The sequence below is a fragment of the Manacus vitellinus genome, unplaced genomic scaffold (assembly GCF_001715985.3).
Source record: "Manacus vitellinus isolate BGI_N305 unplaced genomic scaffold, ASM171598v3 scaffold_41_pilon, whole genome shotgun sequence".
NCBI lineage: Eukaryota > Metazoa > Chordata > Aves > Passeriformes > Pipridae > Manacus > Manacus vitellinus.
Genome location: NW_021940545.1, coordinates 772,951 through 797,113, shown reverse-complemented (window position 1 = coordinate 797,113; position 24,163 = coordinate 772,951). Strand labels below are relative to the sequence as shown.

The window sequence follows — 24,163 nt, the reverse complement described above, 5'->3', positions numbered from 1 at the left end:
CTGCACAAGATTGACAACATCAATCACAGCCTGCCATGAGCACAATCCCAAAAACTACAGTCTCCAGCACGGCAATAAACTGTAAACTCCACATCTGCCTTTGCAAAGCCAAACTGTGAGGGGGAAGAGTTACTGGATTCCCCAGTTGTTCCTAAGGAAAGGGGCCTTAAGAGCAGCAGGATCTCTGCCCAGGGGTACAGGAGTGTTCTGATTAAACTGTAGGGATGGTGTCAAACACTTTGGAAAATACTCTCAAGTAGCTGAACTAATTTTTACTCCATGCCCTACCCATGTGTGTGTGGGCACTGACATGTGTCTTTCTGTTTCCTCTCACAGCAAAAAGTCAAGAGTTGCCTTTGTAGCTCCCAAACTGCCCCAGATGTGCTGGTCTGGACTGGGAGGGGAGCAGAGGAGAAGTGGTGTCACAGCAACAGGATGGAAATGGCCAAGGAGACCAAACAGGTTTTCTGCAGCTTTGCTCACTCCCATAAAAATGTAATCCCACAATAGTTCCAAAGGCAATCAGTGTCATCAATACTGCACTGAGCTTGGTTTGAGTGGGGCTCTATTACAGATAATGACAAAGGGCAGAACGTAAATAAGTCCTGCAGGCAGGGAGAGCAAAACTTGGGACCAGTAATGCCCAACTTTCACCAGATGTTTGACACTGATGGGTCTCTGTGTGTTTTACAGAAAAGACAACACATCCTCAGTTTTCAGCCAGGGATAACAGACACAGGGAAGTGATTTCCTCAAGGGAATGGTGGACCAAGAGCAAAGCAAGTCTCCACTGAGGAAGCTGCTGTCACCACACGAGCAGAGACACTGGGTGTGTTCCTCAGTCCTGGGCAGCAAAATCCCACTCAGCTACTTGTGCAACTGCCCACTCAAAATTAAGAATATCCTAAATATGAAAGGGGTGATTTGGGTTAGGGAACAGGACACAACACTGTAAAACAGCTGCTCCTGTTCCATGTCTGTCCTGCCAAGGTTTCTCTCTGCACACACTTGGGAAGCCACATGTGCCTCAGTTTCCCTGCTCACACACTATTCCTCGTAACCTGGGCTGCATTCCAGCTGCATTCCAGTCTGCTGGCACAGAGCAGGATTTACAGCAGGGAGTGCCAGCTCAGTGCCCTCATCAGCACTGAGCCCCTGGCAAACAGCCTGGTTCCTGTGCTCCATGGTTCCTGTGCTCCATGACTCCTGTGCTCCACAGATCCTGTGCTCCACAGATCCTGTGCTCCATGGCTCCTGTGCTCCACAGATCCTGTGTTCCATGGATCCTGTGCTCCATGGCTCCTGTGCTCCGTGGATCCTGTGCTCCACAGATCCTGTGCTCCGTGGATCCTGTGCTCCACAGATCCTGTGCTCCACAGATCCTGTGCTCCACAGATCCTGTGCTCCATGGATCCTGTGCTCCATGGCTCCTGTGCTCCGTGGCTCCTGTGCTCCATGGATCCTGTGCTCCATGGATCCTGTGCTCCATGGCTCCTGTGCTCCATGGATCCTGTGCTCCATGGCTCCTGTGCTCCATGGCTCCTGTGCTCCGTGGCTCCTGTGCTCCATGGATCCTGTGCTCCATGGCTCCTGTGCTCCGTGGCTCCTGTGCTCCGTGGATCCTGTGCTCCATGGATCCTGTGCTCCACAGATCCTGTGCTCCGTGGATCCTGTGCTCCACAGATCCTGTGCTCCGTGGATCCTGTGCTCCATGGATCCTGTGCTCCACAGATCCTGTGCTCCATGGATCCTGTGCTCCGTGGATCCTGGGCTCCGTGGATCCTGTGCTCCGTGGATCCTGTGCTCCATGGCTCCTGTGCTCCATGGATCCTGTGCTCCGTGGATCCTGGGCTCCGTGGATCCTGTGCTCCATGGATCCTGTGCTCCGTGGATCCTGTGCTCCATGGCTCCTGTGCTCCGTGGACCCTCACTGGGGGTGCTGTGCCCACCCGTCTCTCTGACCCGTGCAGTTCTTTGCTCAGCACTAGTAACTGCCTCCATTTGGAACATGAACAAAACCCTGGTAGCACCAGACTATCACTATTATTCTTCCTTCCTGTGCTGCACATGAGAATGTGCTCACAAAACTCCTCTGGGCTCTGTTTTCCTTTACACTGTTTGCAGAGCACTGTGCACACTCCAGTGACAGGACCATTGCTCAGAGCAGTCACAGTGTGAACTGCTGCTGTTTGGGTCAAACAGGCAAGTGCCTGAGAGACAAAAACTTCCACAGTCTGACCCTCCAGATCTTGGATGGGGTTTGGAGCAACCTGGTCTATTGGAAAGTGTCCCTGCCCATGGCAGGGGCTTGGAAGTAAATGATCTTTAAGGTCCCTTCCAACCCAAACCATCCTGGGATTCAATGATTCATGTGGGATTTTCACACCAGTTGTAGATCATCACCCGCCCTTTAAGTGTCAAATCCTTTGCCAGTCTGGTTCTTTATTTTTCATGGCAGCAGACACTCTTAAAAACAGAGGTTGTATAACCTGGGCAGTGAGTAATTAAACTTGTGTCCACACACACACACATGGACAGTGACCCTGAAGAGACACAACACAACACATGGACTCTGCAGGGGCTGCTCCTGCTCAGGGACCAGCCCAGGGGACTTGGCAGGAGCTGTTTAACCAGAAGATACTAATGCCAAGTAAAGCTATATTTTAGAGATGACTGAACATCTGCCTGTCTCCAACTCACTGCAGATCGAATATTTAACTCAATCTTCTAAGCTTCACCTCACAAAACATTCTGAAAGCGTCTGGATATATTCATGATGGGCACAAAAACACAGACACATACACACAAACAGATTACATTCATCTCTGTCTGACAACAAGGAATAAAAGTGCTTTATTTACCTCAAAGGACAGTTCATCTGCTGCTTGAGCAATATATCTCTTAATAACATGGGCAGCAGCAATAGCAGGAACGTTAATGGACGATTCCTCGTGGACTAGCAGGTGGTTCCCCTTGTTATCAATCTGCAAGAGAGAGAGACTGTGAGGCAGCTGAGGACAAGGGAGGAGGGGTTTTATTGGCGCTCAGACACAGCAGAGGCTTCAAGCTGATGCAGAGAGACAGCCCAGCTCGGGGCCCCAGCAGAGAGCTGGGAGTGAGGGCACAGCACAGCCAGCACAGCTCTCAGGGGCTGTACAAGGTCGTGTGGCTCCAGCCACTGAGCAGAAAAACACTGCATTGTGCAGCTCTGCGCACAAGCAGGAACACCCAGCGAGGGTTTGCACCTCCCTTTAGCATCAAATCAGGTTGTTTTTCCTCAAGTACTTAAAACAGTGCTACAGAAATTCTCTGTGAAGTGGAATTAATGCTCAAGAAGAGGCTCTGAGGGAGGAAATGCTGTCAAACCAAAAACTAGTGTTGCTTTCAATTTTCTCCCCCCCTTTTATTTCTCTTTTTAAAGAAAACATGGCCCTCCCCCTCTTCGCTGCAGGAATGCAAATTCCCAGATTTTTGTGCTTGTGTCAAATTCTGTAGGATTCTCAGTCAGTTCTGCGATAATTCTGTGTTCTGTACTCCACAGGCAACAGCTTTGCTGTGATCTCCAGGTCCACTGTGTTGCTGTAGATCCCCCAGTTTCACTTCTCTCTATAACTTCCTTCCTTTGCTCAGCAGCTTTCCAAGACTTTCTCCTCCCAAAGGATTTCAGGGTGAGGAGGAGGATATCAGTGGGGGAAAACTGCAGGAAAACACACTTAATCCTTATCCCAACCATTTAAAAATTAACGGCAACAGTCTAACTATAGCTGCTGCTATTCCTGGTGTGCAGGAATGGGAAGCCACACGTCTGTCCCCAGGCTGAGCAGGGACAGCTGGACCCTGCCCTGATCCCAGTGTTCCTCCCTTCCCATGAGGGCTATTGTTCCCGTGGTATTAGCCCAGAAAGCTGCAGCTGCAGCTCCCCCCATGCAAACAGTGTCCCTGCGGGCACGAGGGGGGCTCTGTCAGCGCTGGCACCCACAGGGGCACAGAGCACCCACCGGGGCACAGAGCACCCACTGGGGCACAGAGCACCCACTGGGGCTGCAGCTCCCACAAGGAGAAATCATTAAAAAAGAAAGAGGGCAGGCAAACAGCACAACAGAGACAACTCAAAGCTCGAGAAATGTGTCACACTTGCAGTAGTGCCTTGCCAAAAAGGAGGTAAGAATGTGAGGCACTGGGAGATTGAGCCTGGCACTGGGAGTTCCCAGCAGCCCATTGCCCCAGTCTGTGCCTCACTGGAGCTGCCACCTCAGTAGTTGTGATTAGCAGCACAACAATACGGTTTGGGGTGACAAAATCCAAGCAGGAGGGGGAAAAAAACTCCTATATTCTTAATATTGGACCTGATTCTGTGTGTTCTCCACCTTCTATGGCCACCTACATGTCACACACCTGGTAACGGGGGAATAAAGCTTTTAGGATGGAATTTCAGTGGCACCAATAGGTCTGGGAGGATTACTGGTCTGGAAGAGAGCAGGTTTGTGGTCAGGAAAGGAAGAACAACCTGAGCTTTGTACTGTACCTCCATCCACGTGAGGGCAGGCCCACAGTTGATCTTGTTGCCTGCGATGGCTGAGAGCCGGGCCAGGTAAGCCATGAGCATCTGGGTGACCAGCTGGGACAGGGACAAACACACACACAGTGCTTCTGTTAGTACAGCACAGTTTGGACAGGCTTCTTCACACTTGGAGAGACCATAAATTAGCCACTGCCATAGGCAAGAGTCATAGAAATAAATCCCCTTGTGCAAGGAAATGTATTTCTGCCATGTGAAGCCACACACGGGGCTGTAACGATCACACCAAAAAGCTGGAAAGCAGCAGCTCACTGTGAAGGTAATAATGTTATTTTCGTAAGATATTTAGATTTTCATGATTTCCCTTGTCAAGATACCTCAAATCTAAAGCCTTTTTCTCCTCAGGGATTTCACACCCATGTTATGGCCACCAAACACACCTGAGAACCACTTGGTGAAACAAAACCCTGGCTGCCCCTTCCACTCTCCTGCAAACCCTCAAGAATGTGGCAACTCAGACTGACCCCCTGAGCAAAGAGTAATATTTCAAACAGTAGAGGAGGGGTTTAAAAATACACTTAGCAATGTCCCCTCTGTAACAATAAACTTGTTTTTATTAAAGAGAAACTCGTGAGGTCTCTCCAAAGGCTCACAGTGACAGTGTTATAAAGCACTATTGTAGCCCAGAGTCTGTAGGACTGTTTAAAACATTGTTCTCCTCAAACATGTGCTCAAATGTGGCCAGTTCAAAATGAAAAATACATGATGAGACACTCCACAGCTGCAGAGTTACAGTTCACAGAGCAACAGAGCTGTTCAACATCTTTACAGCTCCTGTGCTTACACACAGAATGCAGATTTTTGGGCTCATGCTCTAAACCATATTAAATCAGTTGTACGAATAAAGATATAAGAGACAGGAATGCCTAAAACACAATTAAAAATAAAACCAGGGATTCATTATCCTGGATGGGGCTGCTTCTGCTGAGTTTAAGAAACTAGAAACTTTAAATTTTTTTTCAGACAGAGGCTGTGTGAAGCCAAAGCAATAAGAAAAGTGTCTCTCTGCTGAGCAATGGGGCTGCAGGATCAGGTCCCTGTATCCAATGGCAAACACCCCAAGGAATCCCAGGGGGTACTGGTTTCAGCCCCTGTGCGTGGCTCCAAAGCAATCCCTGCTCAGCACTGAAGGAACACAGATCCTGATTTATAGTTCCTGGACAGATGATTCTTTGAGTGCTTGGATTGAATTTCCCTCATTTCCCTTTCCCTGCACTGCCTCCCCCTCCATGTGCTCTGAAGTGATGCAGCCAAGATGCACCTGCTACTTTCCAGAAGATTATTTTGGACATGAACACACCTTTCCATGAGCAACAGGCGAGAAGCCGAAGGAATTCCAGCTCATCATATTCCAGGGGAAGACAGTAAGTCAAGAAATGAAAACTCCCTCTTATCCATGCAGGAAAAACAGCTTTTAAAGTCCATTTAAATAATGCACTAATGCAAATGCTCTTAGAAAGCAGCTTTAGGAATATTCAGTTGAAAATGCAAGTCTAGCACTCCAAGTGGGATTGCTCCTGCAGTGCTGCAGCCTGGGACAGCAGGATTTCCTAGGAATGCTGACAAAGTTTCCAAAGACACAATTGGGATCTAAGGCACCAACAGGTGCTTTCTTGACACTCTGAACAACCATTCAGACTTAGCAGCTTAACCAATTCATATGAACTTGCAGGATATTTCCCTTCAGGTCACTGAAATCAGGGATAAAAATCACTGACCTTATTCCCAGGAGTCAGTTTTCAAATCTAACCCGGGCTGCATTAAAAGGACTCTGCACTCATAGTTGGCTACTACATGGAATCATGGAATTGCCAAGGCTGGAAAAGACCTCTAAGATCTTCAAGTCCAACCATCAGCCAGCACCACCAGCACAGTCCAGGATGAGGAGGTTCTTTTTTACTCTACCTTTAACCTCTGCCAGATAAACTGAGATAAATCACAGGATCCCTATAATCCTAACCCTAAAATCCCATATATTTCCCAAATATCCTGGTGCAGCTTGATGCCATTAGTTGAAAATATCCCCAACCCCTGGCTGGAGGTGACTGTGGATGACTGTAGGTGACCACAGGGGACTGTGGATGACTGTAGGTGACCACAGGGGACTGTAGGTGGCTGTGGGTGACTGGAGGTGACTGTGGGTGACTGTAGGTGACTGTGGGTGACTGGAGGTGACTGTGGGTGACTGGAGGTGGCTGGAGGTGCTGTGGGTGACTGGAGGTGACTGTGGGTGACTGGAGGTGACTGTGGGTGACTGGAGGTGGCTGGAGGTGCTGTGGGTGACTGGAGGTGACTATAGGGGACTGTAGCTGTCTGTAGGTGACTGTGGGTGACTATAGGGGACTGGAGGTGGCTGGAAGTGACTGTGGGTGACTGTAGGTGACTGTGGGTGACTGGAGGTGACTGGAGGTGATTGTGGGTGACTGTGAGTGATTGGAGGTGGCTGGAGGTGACTGTGGGTGACTGTAGGTGACCATAGCAGACTGTAGGTGGCTGGAGGTGACCATAGGGGACTGTGGGTGACTGGAGGTGACTGTGAGTGACTGTAGGTGACTGGAGGTGTCCTGCCAGTGCTGCAGATGTTTCCAGAGGTGTGATTTACCTCGGGGCTGTCCCTCAGGGCATCGGAGCGGGGCAGCTCTGCCAGCTGGGAGAAGCGCCGGTCGTAGATGCACAGGTGGAGGTGTTTGTCCAGCACCCTGAAATCCTCATAACTCCTCTTCACAATCCAGCTCCTCCCCTGCACAGACACAAGAGAGTCACACTTTTACAAACCCATCACCAGTTTGGGTTAGAAAAGGAAAACTTGTGCAGAAGCAGCACTTTCCTCTCAAAACATCTGAAAGCCATGGAAGTGCCTGAGTAGTGTTTTCATGTTTGAATTTGCAGGCAGCCATCCATGCTCAAAACACGGGAGAGTTCCTGTTTGAACTGTTTAACCATGGCCTGGAGGTGGCCAGGCATCGATTTCCTGGTCTGGTTTTGTTTAATGGAAGTGTTTCAGGGGTAGGAGAGCCAGGGAGGAGAGGGAGGGAGAGGGAGAGGAAGGGGAGAGGAGAGGGAAGAGGGAGAGGGAGAAGAGGGAGAGGGAGAGGGAGAGGGAGAGGGAGAGGAGACGAGAGGGAGAGGGAGAGGAGAGGGAGGGAGAGGGAAGGAGAGGAAGAGAGAGAGGGGAGAGGGGAGAGGGGGGGAGGGGGAGGGGGAGGGGAGGGGGAGGAGAAGGAGGAGAGATTTCAGTTGGAAGTGACCTCTCATGATCATCTAGTCCTGACCACTGAAGGACTTATCAAAGGTTAAATGACATTTTCAAGGGCATTCTCCAAATGGTTCTTAAACACTGACAGACATGATGAGATGGATCCAGGTAACATCCACCTGTCCCACAAGGATTTTGTGGTATTTTCCTACCCAAGGTGTCTTTGCAGGAATGTAAATGACAAAGGGCTTGGATAAACAGTGTGACATGAGATTCTGCACAGATAGAAGGATATAAACCCAGGGATCTGAAGGCAGGATTGGAGCTTGCAAAATTTCTGTCAGGTGCCCCAGGCAAGTCTTCAGCTGAATTAAAAACCAATCCATGATGAACAACACTAGCTGCAGATTTACTCCTGAGTGCATATCATGTCCCCAATTAAAACACAGCCAAGATCCAGACAGCTCCAGGGGACAGGGAAGGGCCATGGCAGCGTGGAATAATCTGCTTTGGGAAGCTTTTAATATCTACTGATGACTTTTAAAAGCTTCACAGCCTGTTGTGTTCAGTAAAAAATGTTGTAATAATGCAGCAGTTTACAGGTTAAAGCACTTTATGAACAGTCATTAATCACAGAATCCCAGAATGGTTTGGGTTGGAAGGGACCTTAAATCTCATCCCTTTCCACCCCCTGCCACAGGCAGGGACACTTTCCACTAGACCAAGTTGCTCCAGGTTACATAGACACTCAAGGGCAGGGCCAAGGATTCAAAGGGACACAGGGATGCCTGGCAAGCAGAGCAGAAAGCAGGGAATGTGTAGGGTGAGAGGGGACACAAGCTGTAGGTTGTGACCCCAGCCATGGCTGGCAGGGCTGTGCCAGGTGCCCTCCTCCCTGGGACACAAAAGGCATGGCCTACTCTGAATTCCCAGTCGGAATTCTGCTATATTCATTTCTTTATCAGCAAAGTTCTAAGCCTCACTTTAATATTAACACCCAAAGCCTGCAAGGCAACTGTAGATGTGAACCCTTCAACCCAGCTCTGTTCCACCCAGGTCACTGCAGACAACTCCAAACTGTCACTGTGCCCACAAACTCTGCTCTCAGCTCCCAAGAAATCACCCTTATTCCACAGTCCTACAAAGAGGCACCTACACAGGACAGAAAAGCTTTGGAATTTCCACGTTCTGCCATCTCACCTTTTGTCTAAAGGAGAAAAACAAAACCAGGACTGCAAAGTCTAATTATGCCCAGGGAGCTGTCAGCCTTCCCATTCCTCCATCTTCTGCAATTAAGAGGTTCTTGTTCTCTCACTGAGCTGCCAGCGTGACCTTCAGCTGAGCCAGGTTTAGTCACCAACATAAGGAACAACAGCCTGAGAAATCCCTGTGACCCTGGATCTGCTCCTGGCACTGAACTGGGCATTCCAGCACCATCTCGTACACACCCTACAAATAACAAACCATCTGTCAAATGAGCCCAAACCTGGCATTAATTCCATATTTTCAATGCTGGCCTGTAGATTTGCAGTCTCTCCATCATGAATGAAGACAGTAAGAGTTAAATGTGCAAGAGAGGAACAGCTGGGGCAGTGGTGTGACAGGATCCTGCACGGACAGCGTTCCCCCGGCTCCGGATGAACCCTATCCCAGGCACGAGGCAACAACAGCGAGGAAAAGGTGATGGATGAGAGGGACAACTTACCCCACGGTAGCAAGGGTGTCTCTGGCCCCACCAGCTCCCCGGGATGTTCCTCCTGTGCTGCACAGCTCGTGGAGAGGGGCACAGGAGGAAGGTAACCTGGACCCACCGCTCGGCACCTCCAAACTGCAGCTCGGCAGCTGCTAAGCAACAGCACAGTTATCCCTGAGCTATCCCTGAGCTATCCCTGAGCTATCCCTGAGCTATCCCTGAGCTATCCCTGAGGGAGCAGTGAGGCTCCAGGAGATGGGTGCTGTGGATGCCTAGAGGCCAAACCACGTCCCCATTCCCAGGTCAGTCACCCAACGCCCGTGGGTGTCAGGCTCTCGTGCTGAAGGATTGCAGGATTCTCCATAGAATCACAGAATATCCTGAGTTGGAAGGACCCACAGGGATCATTAGTCCAATTCCTGGCCCTGCACAGACACCCCAACAATCCCATCCTGCCCCTCAGAGTGTTGTCCAAACCCTCCTGGAGCTCTGGCAGCCTTGGGGCTGTGCCCACTGCCCTGGGGAGCCTGGGCAGTGCCAACCACCCTCTGGAGGAAGAACCTTTTGCTGAGATCCAACCTAAACCTCCCCTGACACAGCTGTACTGTTCCCTTCTTTCCCTCAGAAGAGCTCAGCACCTGCCCCTCCACTTTTTGGAGCAGAGTTGCCCATTCCTCACTCCCATTCCCAGTGACCATGCCCAGGATGTGCCAGCACAGAACAGACCTTCACACTTCCACCCAGCATGAAGTTCCTCCAACACTCTAAGGGTGAATATTTCCAATATCCCATAATTTTAAGCCTGCCATAACTAAATTCAAAAAGCACTCATGCTTTAGGTTGTATTAAGTGAAGTTTTTGCAGATTTGGCACCTGAGTTACAAATTTTGAAGCCTTATTTACAAGGGGTGCAATTAACTGTCCAGGAAGGAATCACTGCAGCAATCCAGGAAGGAACTGGACAACATTTAGAGCTTCTCCTCAGACCTCCAGCACAAATCCCAAGCAGCAAAATCTAAGTTCTCCCAGCCAGACACACGGAGAGGCACAGCCAGAACAGCAGGAACAAGAGCCCCACTCCACAGCCAGAACACTACAAAGGCTTCCCTACACCAATGTAAAAACTGTACATCTTGCTCTCATTTCCTGCAAATTCTAAAGTGCCAGGAGGGCTTGGCAAAAGGATTATTTTTTAATTTAGAGACTTAATAAAATATTAGAAACAATAAGTGCCCATTAAGTTGGTCTCGTGTTGCCAGCTCTGGTTTATAGCAAAGCTCAACATTCCTGGTGCTCCAGGCACTTCACATCCATAGGGCAGAAATGCCTTCTGCACGTTTCTCATGATTTCCATAAACTGTCGCTCAAATAAATTTTTGATCAGCCTCTAATTTTCCAATTCAATAATTACTGTTCATTTCTTTAACTATTAATGGTCCTGATTTAGAGAAGCTTAAACCCCTCATTCCAGTGGGACATAAGAAAGAGGGGAAGGTAAGCACGAGGTGAAGTGATTTCCCAAATTCAGACCTTCAATTACAAACTTGGGTGTGACAAATTTCATTAAAATACAAAAATCAAATACCAAATGAAGATTTTAATAATACCATAAAATAGTTTCACGATCTTTAAAAGGAAAAATTGACCACTGACAAAAAAAACAAATCTCTTTTGAACAAAATCAAAGATATTTTGGAATTTCAATTCACACACATGTTCACAATGAAAAGCATCATGTCAAATCTGGAATTTCTCACAAAATGGAAAATCTAGGTTCATTTCCGCTCTTGTTCCAGCTGCTCTGCTCTCCCCTACTCTGCTGGGCAGGACTGAATGTGTGAGGAAAGCCTGGCGAGATCTCAGCCCACTGCACAGAGCTCCCAGTATTTTTCTGATTATCAAAGCAAGAAGAAATGTCACGCTCAAAAAAACGTTCCGAGATTCCTGAGCTGATGATTGAATTTGCAGTGAGCCGAGATCTGAACCCTCCATCAGCAAAACCATCACCCCGAGGCCGCCGAGCTCCCCGGGCTGCCTGCGGAGCGAGAGGAGATTGGGAGGGACAGGGATGCACAGCTCCAGCTCCAGCTCCAGGAGCAGTATTTTTAGCTCTGCTGATCAAATGGCCTCGGGAGGATGATGAGCAGCCCCAGCCAGGAGCAGTTCACACATTCCCTAAAGCTCCACTCAGCCCTGGGAGACTCGGGAAGAGCAGCACTGTCGCTCCCTGTTCCTGTTCTTCCCAAGCCCAACACAGCACAACTCCTGCAGCTCAGTGAGAATTTAATTACTAACAGACAGACATTACTTACTGCAAATTAAAGAGGAAGGTATTTAAACCATCCCCTGCATTTTAATTCCCAGAGTTAAAACCCCATCATTGCTCCCTCACCTCTTAAACACCTCAATTACCAGTACAAAAATCATACTCCCATAAGTCAGGGCCAGTTCCACACAGGAATATTTTTATGTGCATTTAACTGTTTCCACCTGGCACCTGGCAGAGGCAACTCTTCCTGCTGTGCCCTGAACACTCAGGGGCACCTCCAGCACAGGAGAGGTTCTGCTGTTGGCAGTATTTGTGGCACCAGCAATTCACAGAACTTACATGCTGAAATTTTGTAATAAAGATTTATAAATCTCCTCACTATGTAAAAAAAAAAAAACATTTCCAGCTGGATCTGTCTCCATCTGAGCACACAGGTCCCCTTTCTGGTCCATCAATCCCAGGGTGTCACTGAGCTCCAGCACACACAGCCTTCCTGCCCCACAGTCTGTTTGCTCTGTAGCACTTCAGATTTATTTATTTTAAGACTGGGATAGACCTTTCTTTTCTGGTTCAAATGCTTATTTCCTCAGAGAGATCACATGGATGCTCTCCTGAACCTTGCTGTCCATGTGGAGAGGGAGACCAGAAAATGAGATGAAAGTCTCTGGCAAAAGTCACTTCAGTTTGACCCCATGGTAAGAAAACCCCTCGGATTAAATGGCTGGAAAAGCAGCAGCACCCACCAGGAGAGGTTAACTCTGCCATGGGGGGACTCCCACAGCTGGCTGGGGCTCGGGCTCTCTCTGTTATTCCAGCCTGACCCTTCAGCCCTTTCTTATTTCAAGTCACGCTGGAAAATGGTTTGGAAATGTAGTCAAAACAGAAAAGCAGGGCTAATAAAATCCAGCCCTTGGAGTTCACCCAGGAAGTGTTTGGAGCTGGGTGAGTCCATGACTTCTGGTGTGTTATTGTAACTTGAAGGAAATTATAAATCTTTCAAGTTAAATAAAGTTTGCACTAAGGCAACACAAAGCTACTTTACTTCTGGATGAAACACTAAAACTTCAGCACTGCACCTGGAAACAAGGGACCAACTAGCATAGGATAAGGGGAACATATATACAGCCAAAGCAGGAGGCAGAAAGCAGAGGGGGAAATTTAGTATACTTATGTGGTGAACCCTTATTAGCCTTATTCCACAGAATAAATTAATCTCTCAGCATTAATTATCAGTTTATTATCAAATAATTGCAATCAGCAGGAAAAAAAAAGATATTTTAATGGAAACCACTGCAGCTTTTCTCCCCTAAAAATGAGACTTCCTGGATTCCAATTACAGATAGGAGCACCAAACTCACCCAGGGCTGCCCAGGACCTGGGCTGAGCTCCAGCAGTGTCATCCCTGCTGGTTCTCACCCATTTTGGAAGCTCTCCCTGACCAGGTGGGTGTGGTTCTCTGGGTGAGAAGCTGCCACAAGCCATGACCTCCCAAAGCAGAGCAGCTTTGCCACAAACAAGCAGAGGGCAAACATTTGGCTCAGGCTTCGCTGGGAAGTGGTTCTGGGCAGGTACAGAGGAACAGGAGCACACCAAGAAACCCTTAAGCCCGTCTTTCCTCCCTGTTTCTGACTGGCAGTCTGACATTCCCTCCTGAACTGGAACCAGGATTTCCAGGATGACACATGAGTGAAACCCCTGCCCTCCTGACACATTCTAATTTAAACAATTCCATATCAATCATCTCTCCAGTAAAATTACACCCTGGGAGCAGCAGGTCACACAGAGACACGGGGTGAAGGGGAGGGCACAGCGTGGGGGGGCTTTGCTGCACTCCAGAAAATTAAAGGAATGACCCAACAGGAGCTCAGAGCCACAAAAGAAACCCTTCAAAGCCACACACCAACTGCTCAGGGATGAGAATTAAAATTCCACCATCCTCCAGGTGGCAAGCCAAGGAGGGAATGTATGAATGTATATATAGTTACAAATGGTTATATGGACGTTGTAGGGATTAAATACAACTCCCAGATGTGCTATAAACTACTCTGCACTTAGAGAAGAGACGGGGTTTCATCAAAGTAAGCACTGCTGGGCTTTAAAATAAAACAAACAAACAAAACCAAACAAAAAACTCTTTTTGAAAATTACTTGCCTGAGGTGATTAAAACCAGCAAAAGAAAATCTCAGGATGGTTTGGGGACATTAAAGCCCATCCCAGTCCACCCCCTGCCATGGGCAGGGGCACCTTCCACTGTCCCACGTTGCTCCAACCTGGCCTTGGACACTCCCAGGGATGGGGCAGCCACAGTTTCTCTGGGTAGCCTGTGCCAGGGCCTCCCCACCCTCCCAGGGAAGGATTTCTTCCCAATCTCCCACCTAACCCTGCCCTCTGGCAGTGGGAAGCCATTCCCCCATCCTGTCCCTCCAGGCCCTTGTGAACGGTCTCTCTGCAGCTCCCTTGTATCTGACCCTGCTTCCTTCCAGCCCCCTTCATCCTCACACCTCAGAATGAAGCAACATTCCCAGTGTTTGGAAAATATCACTCACATGGTAAGAAATGTCTCTGGGCAGGGCTAGAGAGAGAAAAACATGAGTATTTCAAGGGAAAAAAGGTGTAGAAGCATTGATGTGAGAGATGGACCTGACCAGGACTCAAGGAGAGAGCTCAGAAGGGTGAAATCCTGTTTTGAAAGCACGAGAAACAGAAGCAGCTCTGGAGAAGTTTTGTTAATGGAAAACCAGCTGATGTTTTGGCATCAGTTTTAAGGAGAAACACTGAAAAGTGGTGCCAAGACCTGGTAGAGGAACACTGAAGACAGAGCATCTTCAATGTCCAATACCCCTGGTAGGTCTTTACAAAGGCAAACCACACCATTTGAAATAGAGTGTTTTACACTCACAGATGAGATAAAAATGCACCTTTTTTATGTGTCAAAGCCCGAGCCCTTGGTGGCAAACCTGCTCTACAATCCTGGAAAACATCAGTTTATAATTCTGCCTGTTGCACACCCACGGCTTGGGAAGCTCAAGGCCTCCATTCCTGAGCTCACAAATTCCCAGCAGGGAGTTCACACTGTGCTGATTCCGAGTTGTTTCATGCTCCAGGTGTAAATCTTGCTCCAGGAGCTGGGCCCTTGGTGCTGGCTGAACTAGGTCAGTGTGTGACAGGTTACACAACTCAGAGTGACAAGAGACATCTGCTCTGTGGTTTTTAACAAACTGGGGCCCAAACCTGCTCTGGAACTCTGGGAGAGCCCCAAGGATTAAGGAGCAAGCTCAGTTCAGGCTCCCCTTGAGAATTTTGCCACTGATTCCTCTAAAACCCAACTTATTCTTAGTTTAGCAGCCAGTTCTAACCCAGCTGGACAAAGCACCTCTAGTTACTGAGGAAACAGTGGCACTCATCACCTCAGTGATTTTATACCCAAACAACTCAATTACAAATTCTCTTCAGAATATCAGTTTAATGATCAAGGTGCCCTCAGTGTAACTCACAGGACATAACTTTGGAAAACTGTTAGAATTACAACAGTTGGAATTAGTATTTTGACACTTTGCTCAGTGACAGCAAATATTTGCTGCAAACAACGAAAATTATGCACTTTTGATTTACCACTAAAGCGTCTTTAGGACAAGAGGAAACAGACTCAAGTTGTGCCAGGTTTAGGTTGGATATCAGGGAAAATTTTTTATTGGAGAGGGTTGTCCAGCCCAGGCAGTGCTGGAGTCACCATCCCTAGAAGAGTTCAAAAGCCATGTCACTGTGGGGCTCAGGGACGTGGATCAGTGGAGGCCTTGGCAGAGCTGGGGAATAGTTGGACTGAAGATCCTGGAGATCTTTGCCCACCCAAATGACTCTGTGACTCGGTGATTCTGTCCCTCCATGTTATTTATTTTGACATGGTTTCTGTGCCTTGAGAGGCCCTTTTTACAAATATTCTTTACTAACCTTCTTGCCCTACATTTCGTATCCAATGGGTGTGTTATTTGGAAGTGCAGATGCTCTTCCAAGGTCCATGAACTTCACCTGCACTGGGGCTGAGCATCACAACTGCACACCTTGGCCCTGGTGCCTCCTCAGCCCCCTGACATCCAACAGCACTTGTTGATCAAAGCAACTCTACAGCCTGCACAGGATGAAACTGCTTCAGATGATGTGTCCCAACAGATTCAACTTCCCCAACTGACAGTCCTGGAAATCTGCTGTTAAAGATGCATGACTTTTGAACTTCTCCACAGGGAATAAACATCAAGGCAGCTGAGAAAAACAGCCCATCCACCACAATCCTGCTCTTATTCTGGATTTGCACCAAGCCCAGCTCTTGGAAGAGTTGTCAAACAAGTCAATTTTAGCTGCAGATTTACACTTGCTCAGTGCTGGGGCAGCATCCAGTGTCTCTGTAGCACAGCCCAACTGTCCCCTTCAATTTGTGGCCAGACCCAGCCTTGTCTGCAAAGCATCAGGAGATGATGAGCAGCCCTGCCAGGACTCATTACTCACAGAAGGAAACCACAAGCACTGCCCTGTCCCCTTGGATTGCAGCAGTGACTGTCACTTTTGCTCCAGAGCTCCCAGGACACACTCTGGGGACAAGCAGAGTGAGCTCTAATTCCGAGCTCGTTTTCCTCCTGAAGGCAAAGTGCCCAAAGGACACGACATGAACAAACTCCCATGGAATTGTGAGAGCTTCTGCTGCTTAAAAACCTTCCAGGGCAGCACAGCCATGTGATACTGCACTTTATTCTGAGAAATCACTCTCCCTCCCCAGAGCAGGGCTGCCCTGGCCTTTCCCTTCAGCTGCAGGTTTCCATCAGGGAAAACCATCTGAAGAGCAGAGGAAGGTGCAATTTATCACTCACCATTCCCCTTCAGCTCAGTCCAACAGGAGTCTGGGGGGGTCTTTGGTGAGGTCTTATCTTGTGGTGCTTATTTTCAGATACCCTATTTCCACAGCAAAAAACACCCTCACATAAATCCACCAGACCATTTCCCTACTGGAATTTAAGCTGAAGCCACAACACAGAGCACAGAAAGTCCCTGTCTCTGGTGTGTCTCTGACAGCTTGAAACGCACCTACACTTGCACCTGCTGCAGGAATGTGCTTTAGCACCAACAGTTTCATGGGAGTACTTATTTCTGCAATGTCACTCTATAAATAAATTATTCAATTCAAAATCCACACAAGGCTAAAACCCTGGGTTTGCATCTCATGCATCCAGAGTCAAGAAAATAAAGAGCTGCCCTTGTGTCCTTCACAGTGCATATTTAAATAATTAAAGAGAAAAAAACCAAACCAAACCAAAGAGAGCCATGAATGAAGAAATTAAAGACCAAAGTTTAAGTACTACAGTAATTTTTCCTCTCATTACCGGACAGATTTACACAGAGGAGCAATGAATCTGCTCCACGGCTGGGGATGAAGAACCAGTCCCAAAAGCTGGGCAATGAAATCCCAGAGCCCCACGACACACAGATGCTGTTCCTGGATTCCTGACACCCTCCTGTGCAGCACAGGAAACAAGAGCTAAGGTCTGCATTCGCAGTCCACAGCCCCAGAGAGCACTGCAAAGGGACAAAGCAGGAGAATGGCTGAACTCCTGGAAGCCTTCCCATCTCCTGGATCCCTGTGCACACATCCTGCCTGACTGTGCACTTGGGAATAAAGGGCAGCAAAGGCAAGGGGACAAAAATCCTCTCTACCTTAGAACTACAATGGGACAAAAATCCTCTTTACCTCAAACTGCCCTATGGTGATGTGTCTGAACAGGACAAGAGGGAACGGCCTCCAGCTGTGCCAGGGGAGGCTCAGGTTGGACATGAAAAAGAATTTCTGCCTGGCAAGGGTTGTTAAACATTGGCAGGGTCTGCCCAGGGAGGTTTGGAGTCCCCAGCCCTGGAGATGTCCAAGGAAGGCCTGGGCTTGGGACTCAGTGCTCTGGGCTGGGGGACAAGGGTGGCATCGGGCACAGGGGGCACTCCATGGGCTGGGAGGGCTTTTCCAACCTCAGCCATTCTGGGATTCTGTTTGTGAATTAGGGATCACAGAGCAAAGCCCAGGCTGAGCAGAGGGCACAGTGAACTTGCTTTTGGAACAGGACACAGCCCAGCTCAGTGCTGATCCTGCTGGGTGTGAGTGCTGTGTGATCCAACTCTGTGGGAAAACTCCAAACCCAGTCAATCACATCCTTCTCCTTAATCATTATTACCCGGTTACTGAATGAATTTACCCTTTACTATCATCACACCAGCTGCAGTTACATGTTAATTATGCAGTTCAGATACAATTCTACACCAACTCTCCTCCCATCAGATGCCAGTTGACTTTCCAAGAGCCTGGAGCAGAGCTAGGTGTTCCAAAGACACCACACCTTGGATTTGGCCCCTCCTGCACTCTCTGCAGGCTGCCAGCCCCATGCATTCCTTATTAATTCACATTCCTATCGTCACTTCAGTTTTATTTACTACCCCTGAGAGCAGAAGGCATGGGGTGTGTGACCTCGGATCCACCACTGGAGCAGAACATCTGGAAGGACAGGGCAGGAACATTCAAACCAGAAAGGTCATGGTAGCTTTTAAAAAGGTTTTGGGGACTTATAAAGAAATACCCAATATTTGTGGCCCAGAGAAGCTGTGGCTGCCCCAAACCTGGAAGTGTCCAAGGCCAGGTTGGAGCAACCTGGGCTAGTGGAAGGTGTCCCTGGCTCATGGCAGGGGGTGGGACTGGATGAGCTTTAACGTCCTTCCAACCCAAACTTTCCACGATTCTCTTCCCAAACACCCCCAAGCACATGAGGCACTGAACTCATGGCAAATCGTGGGTGGGAGTTCCATGTCTCTCACCTGCAGGCAAGTGGTGCCAAGTGTCAGAAAAGAAGAACAGAGGACAAGCTCAGAGGAAAGGCCATGATGGTGACCAGCATTTGAATGCATTTTAAAGCAGAGCAACTCTCCTGAGCCCTGCTGAGCACTCCCAGGACTCATCCAGCAGCTACAGGGACAAGAGACCTCAGGGGGAAGAATCCCAGAATCCCAGGATGGTTTAGGTTGGAAGGGACCTTAAAGCTCATCTCATTCCCTCCCCTGCCATGGGCAGGGACACCCTCCACCAGACCAGGCTGCTCCAACCCCATCCAACGTGGCCTTGAAGAAGGGGGTGGGATGGTGGCTGCACCATGTGAACCTTTACCTGAACTTACTGCTCAATAAAAGGACACAGCAACTGCTTTTGTTCAGCATAATCTTTAAATAAAGGCAGAAAATCCTCTATCAAAAATGGAGAAGGAGGTCAACACACATTCTGAAAACAGATTTTGCACTGGGTAGGATCCAGCCTGGATGCTCCACACAGACATATCCCATTAACAAAGATGAGACCAGTTTTTCTATATATATTTTTATATGTATATTAAACACACACAGGAATATATGTGTGTTAGAATCTGTCCCTCAGAATCAACTGATTGAAGAGCTTTTCACAGGAGGAATGTTTGTAGCACTTACTGCTCTCCGGGTGTTTGAGCTTCAATCAGAAACTATTAATAAATTAAAGAGCAAGCCTTTAAGACAAAAAAACCAACCATATTTTTGAGTATTTGACTCAAAAATCCTGGTGCAAGCAGTTTGTGGTTTCAGCGTGGACTATCACAGGCAGCCAGACCCAGCAAACCACACTTGGGATGTCGCTCCTCTGAGTAGCTGATTGGCCTCTGTGACAATCCCCTCCACCCTGCTCTCCCCCAAAGCACCAGGGATGGGGATTCCTGGCTGCTCTTCCTCCTGGGAGCCCGTTTTTCCAGCATGCCCTCCACTTGGAACACTCACTGCTGCAGCCAGGGAATGCTGGACAGGGATGCCTTTGGAGCTGTGCAGATCCTGCTCTCCCAACAGGAGAAATCCAGTGGGAATCTCCTGCCAGGCAGAGGGTTGGGAAATGCCTTTGTCCGGTGCATCAGAGCCCTGATTCCATCCAGCAAAGCCAGCACAGCCCAGACAGCAGGGACAAAAACCCAGCTCCCTGCCAGAGGGGATGGGAATGGGAGCACAAAGAGGAGAGTTCCTGCTTTGAGAACAGCCTTAGAAATCCACCTGGAGCTGAAACAGGCTTCCTTTGCAGGACACTGGCAGTATTCCATGGAAAGCAGGGGCCGGGAAGGTGGGCTGGGCTCTGAGCTCAGAGTCAGGCTGAGTTTAAGGGTCCATCAGCAGGTCTAGCACCAGGATTTTGTTACCCATCTTGCACAGTCTGACATCTCTGGCTGCCAGGGCCTGTCAGTTCTGTCTCAGCAATGTCCCTGTGAGCATGGAAATGGGAAACAAAAACCACAGGAGATGCCTGCGGGTCAAGGTCTGTCTCAGACCGTGAACATCCTCACAACCAGGCCCTGCTTCTCCCCCTGCCATTCCAAATGTCACCAAAAACGATGTCTGAGGTGTTGAAACACCACAGATCTCACTTTATGCTTTCTATTTTTCTTCCATTTGTCAGAACAAAAAAGCCTAGACTTCTGTTGCAATATTTAAACACATACACAGGTAGTTGCTGTAATATCAGACAAACCAACCCAAAAACATCCAAAAGGCCCATTTTCAGCCTCTCTTACAACCAAGCTGGGCTGGATTAGCCCATTCCAGCCTTTTTGCAGGCTCTGACTTGTGCTGATTTATTCTCCACACACAAAATAACCCCTTTGAAATGTGGCACAGACCATGTAAGTTCTTTGCTTAACCCCATGGAACTTTCCAAGGATGGCAAACACTGTGCATGGACCTTCCCAGCCACAGGTACAGCAGGAATTCCTACAGGTCTCAGACATCCCCCCTTCAGGGTCCACAGGGATAGTTAAGGGTTCTAATTACTGTTTCCAGGCTTCAGAGTGTTCACAGGGACAATCCTCACCCCACCCTCCCAGGATTTATCCTTTAATAGCAGCAATCTTTTCACAGAATTTCTTTTCTAGAAATTAATCAGTGCAATTTTACTTGGAAGAAAAGGAAAATCCACCTACACTGGTCTAAAAAAACCAAACCAAACAAACCCCTCCATCATCAGCTCTTTCCAATAAGATTTAATTCCCTACCTCTGTTTTCATGTTTAAATTTGTCCAAAAGAATCAAAAGAAGGATCCTGTCTCTCCCCTTTTCTGAAACACTTGGAACATCTCTGCATATATTCCCACTTCTTCTTAAGAGCCAATAAAGTGGATTAATTTTTTGAGGTTTATAAGTAGAAGAAAAGCTGAACAGAGACTTAGCCCCCCTCTGGAGCTCACACAAAGCTTAGATTTCATGAGCTGACTTGCAGCAGAAAGTGTCACAAATACACCTCCTAAAGAATGTTTTTCAAACCTTATCTGGGAAGGTTTTGCAGAATAGGCCTCAAACACTAATTCTCTTCACGGGCACTAAAGCTGTCCTTGCAGCTGGGGAGGAGTGGGGCAGGACTGCTCAGGGGAAGGGGCTGTGCCCTGCCAAGCACAGCCCGGGCTGGGCTGGTTGGAACATCTGTTTGAAGGCTTTGGGTGCAGAGCTGCAGGTGAAATGCCAGAGGACACATCTCTGTGTGACCCACACACACAGGGGGGATCTGCCCAGCCCACACCAGGCAGGGCCCAGCAGGGCAGTGCCTTCAACCCCAGAACTGTGGCTTTAGCTTGTTCCTCTCAGCTCTGGAACCTACAGCTGCCAGGGTGGCAAACACCCCCTCTGTATTTGCACCAAATCACAGATATCCAAAAGCTTCTACATTTGTGTGGATTTAACCTCAATACCAGAACTGCCTGTGTCCATGTGAGCAACCCAGGACATGCTGCAATGGCTGGACACCAACTCTGGAAGCACATCCAGGGTGAGTAAAGTCAAATTTGGTTTTCAGGCTCTTTTCCCCTTCCTCCAGGGCTTTTGGCCCGACCCAGCTGTGTCCTGCCAAAATCCCTCCCCACTGCCCCATCATTCCATGAGCTATTTCACACCTCCACTGGGGTCTCATGTGGAGCCAAATCCAGGCAGACACTGCAGGGCTCCAAAGCCTGGCGGAATGGAATCTTTCCCTGGACACTGGGAGAGGCCCCGGGATGTCAGGGGGAAAGTGTCTCCCAGGGCAGGAATGATGCTCAGCTGTGCAGTTCCTTCCATACCTTCCCAGTCATTGGATCCAGATGCCACAAGTTTCTCAGCTCTTTATGGATCTGAGAAACAGGGACGTGGACTGACATGGGAGAGGGGAATCCCAGGCTCAGAGCAGGGAAGACTGGTCAGGGGAGTACTTTAAAAAAGAAGAAAAATAGGGAAAAAAAAAAGAAAAGAGAAAATACAGGAAAAATAAGGAAAAACTGAATAAGACAATAGGAGAAAAGGGAAAGAGGAAAAAGGGAAAGAGAAAAAAGGAGAAAAGGAAAAAGGGGAAAGAGAAAGAGGGGAAAGAGAAAAAGGGGACAGAGGAAATGGAAAGGGAAAGGAAAAAGGGAAGAAGAAAAGAGGAAAGAGAAAAAGAGGAAGAGAAAAAGAGGAAGAGGGAAAGGAAAGAAAGAAAGGGAAAGAGGAAAATGGAAAAAGAACAGAAAGTAAAAATAAAAGAAAAAAGGAAAAAGACAAGGAAAAGGAGAAAAACAGGAAAAAGAAAGGAAGACAAAGGTGGCTGGTTCTGTGTCCAGTCTTTAAAGTGATGAGGCCAATTTCCAGTGTTTCCATTCCAGTTCAGCCAAACACTGGAGGAGAAGGGAAGGGAAGGGAACTTCTCAGGAGCTGGGCCTGGGGCACAGGGCCTGCAAAGGAGGGTTTGCCTTCCCCAAGAACTCACCCACTGTCCCCACACACTGAAACCTCTGCACTGCACGCTCACAGACATCCTGCAAAGCATCCAAGAGTGATCCCAAATGGGAGGGCCTAAAACATACTGACATTCCAATTTCCTCCAATCCCTGCCAAACCCCTTTCCCTGCCCAGCTCCTGGCTGGGGCACAGCCCTGTGCCCACCCCTGAGGCTGCTGTGCTGCCTGTCAGCCTGAATGCTATGTGAGAAGGGCTGGGTTTGTGCCAAAGTGGCCACAGGTCGGTCAGAACAGTGCTGGAGACACTCCCAAAATGGCAATTCCGAGTGATGTCCCCTTCCAGCCTCTCCTCCTCTCCCCAGGGCACATTTCTGTACCTGTACACACGTGTGTGTGTGTGTGTGTGTGTGTGCCACTGACACTGCTGGGGTTCAGCTGGGCCAGGCTGCACCTGCATAGCACAGCAGGGTCCTCTGCTCCTTGGGATGCAGGATCCTCTGCTCCTTGGGATGTTCTACTCCCCAGGATGCAGGATCCTCTGCTCCCCAGGATGCAGGATTCTCCTCAGCTCTCACAACAGCCACTCTGTTCACACAGAGCCAGGGCAGCAGAGCCTTTCCACTGCAAATCCCCCCATCTGTGTGTCCCAATGCTGGGACAATCCAGCAGATTCCCAACCCCACACAGTTCAAATGTAGGTACCACAGGTGTGCCTGTCCCACACAACTCCTCTGAGCACCTGAGGCAGCAGAACCACTGAAGGAGCTCTGAAAAGGTGACAGACACCCCAGTGATCCTGGTAATGTTCCATACCCAGTGATAGGAGGGATGCTCAGGAGGTGAATCATGGACAGAGCTGCTACCCTAAAACCAGGAAAAGGACCAAACACAGGCATTAACTCAGCAATGAACCTGCCACTGCATCTCCCACCAACAGTGATTCACTGAGCACATTAAAACACAATCACCTGTCATGGAGCACTTTACAAACTCACACACATCAGGAGATGGGGAATCCATGGGATGGAGCAGCAGATTTATCTGCCCAAAGCATCTTGACACCACAGCACAATTCCACACCAGGTGTCTGGAGACATCACTGGGAGCAGATCAAGAATCCCCATGTCCTGTGTGAACAAAGCACTGCTGGGATTCTCCCATCTGGGGTCACTGGAGTGTCTGGGTGACCATGGCCACCCCCAGACTGCCCTCACACACACTCCTGTCCCTGGGCTCATCCCAGGAAGGATTATTTCCTTCCCACAGTCCTTTTTCTCCCCTCAGTGCTTTGCTTTTCCTACAATGAGCTGGTGGCACTACCACAGGCACCATCTTGGAGCAAGGGAAGAGCTGGAAACCTCCCCACAGCACAGAAAGTGTCACATCCTGATATTCCAAGGCTGTGCTGGCAAGTGGAATGAAACACAGGCTGTAAACAAGTTGGGGGGAGAAAACATGGCATTTACCTGACAGCAGATCTGCACCAGGTAGACCAGTTCTTTGGAGTCACAGCCATTCCTCGTCACTTCGTTCTGTTCCTCCGGGAGCGAGAGCTGAGCCAGGGAGAGAGGGAGAGAAGGAGCAGGTCAGTGAGCAGGGACAGGCCAGGCTTGGGATAACACAGCAGGCACAGCAGCCACGACATGCTGAGCAGCAGGG

The 24,163-nt window shown here is 48.8% G+C and overlaps 1 long non-coding RNA gene across 1 annotated transcript; it reads right to left on the bottom strand.

Moving 5' to 3' along the window:
- Positions 1-2,865: 2,865 nt before the first annotated feature.
- LOC108640715 lies at positions 2,866-24,060 on the bottom strand. Its single transcript, XR_003212839.1, has 4 exons — positions 23,971-24,060; positions 7,182-7,319; positions 4,526-4,618; positions 2,866-2,984 (listed from the first exon to the last, which is right to left on the bottom strand). It is a non-coding gene; the product is annotated as an uncharacterized LOC108640715 (long non-coding RNA).
- Between the last annotated feature and the right edge of the window lie 103 nt (positions 24,061-24,163).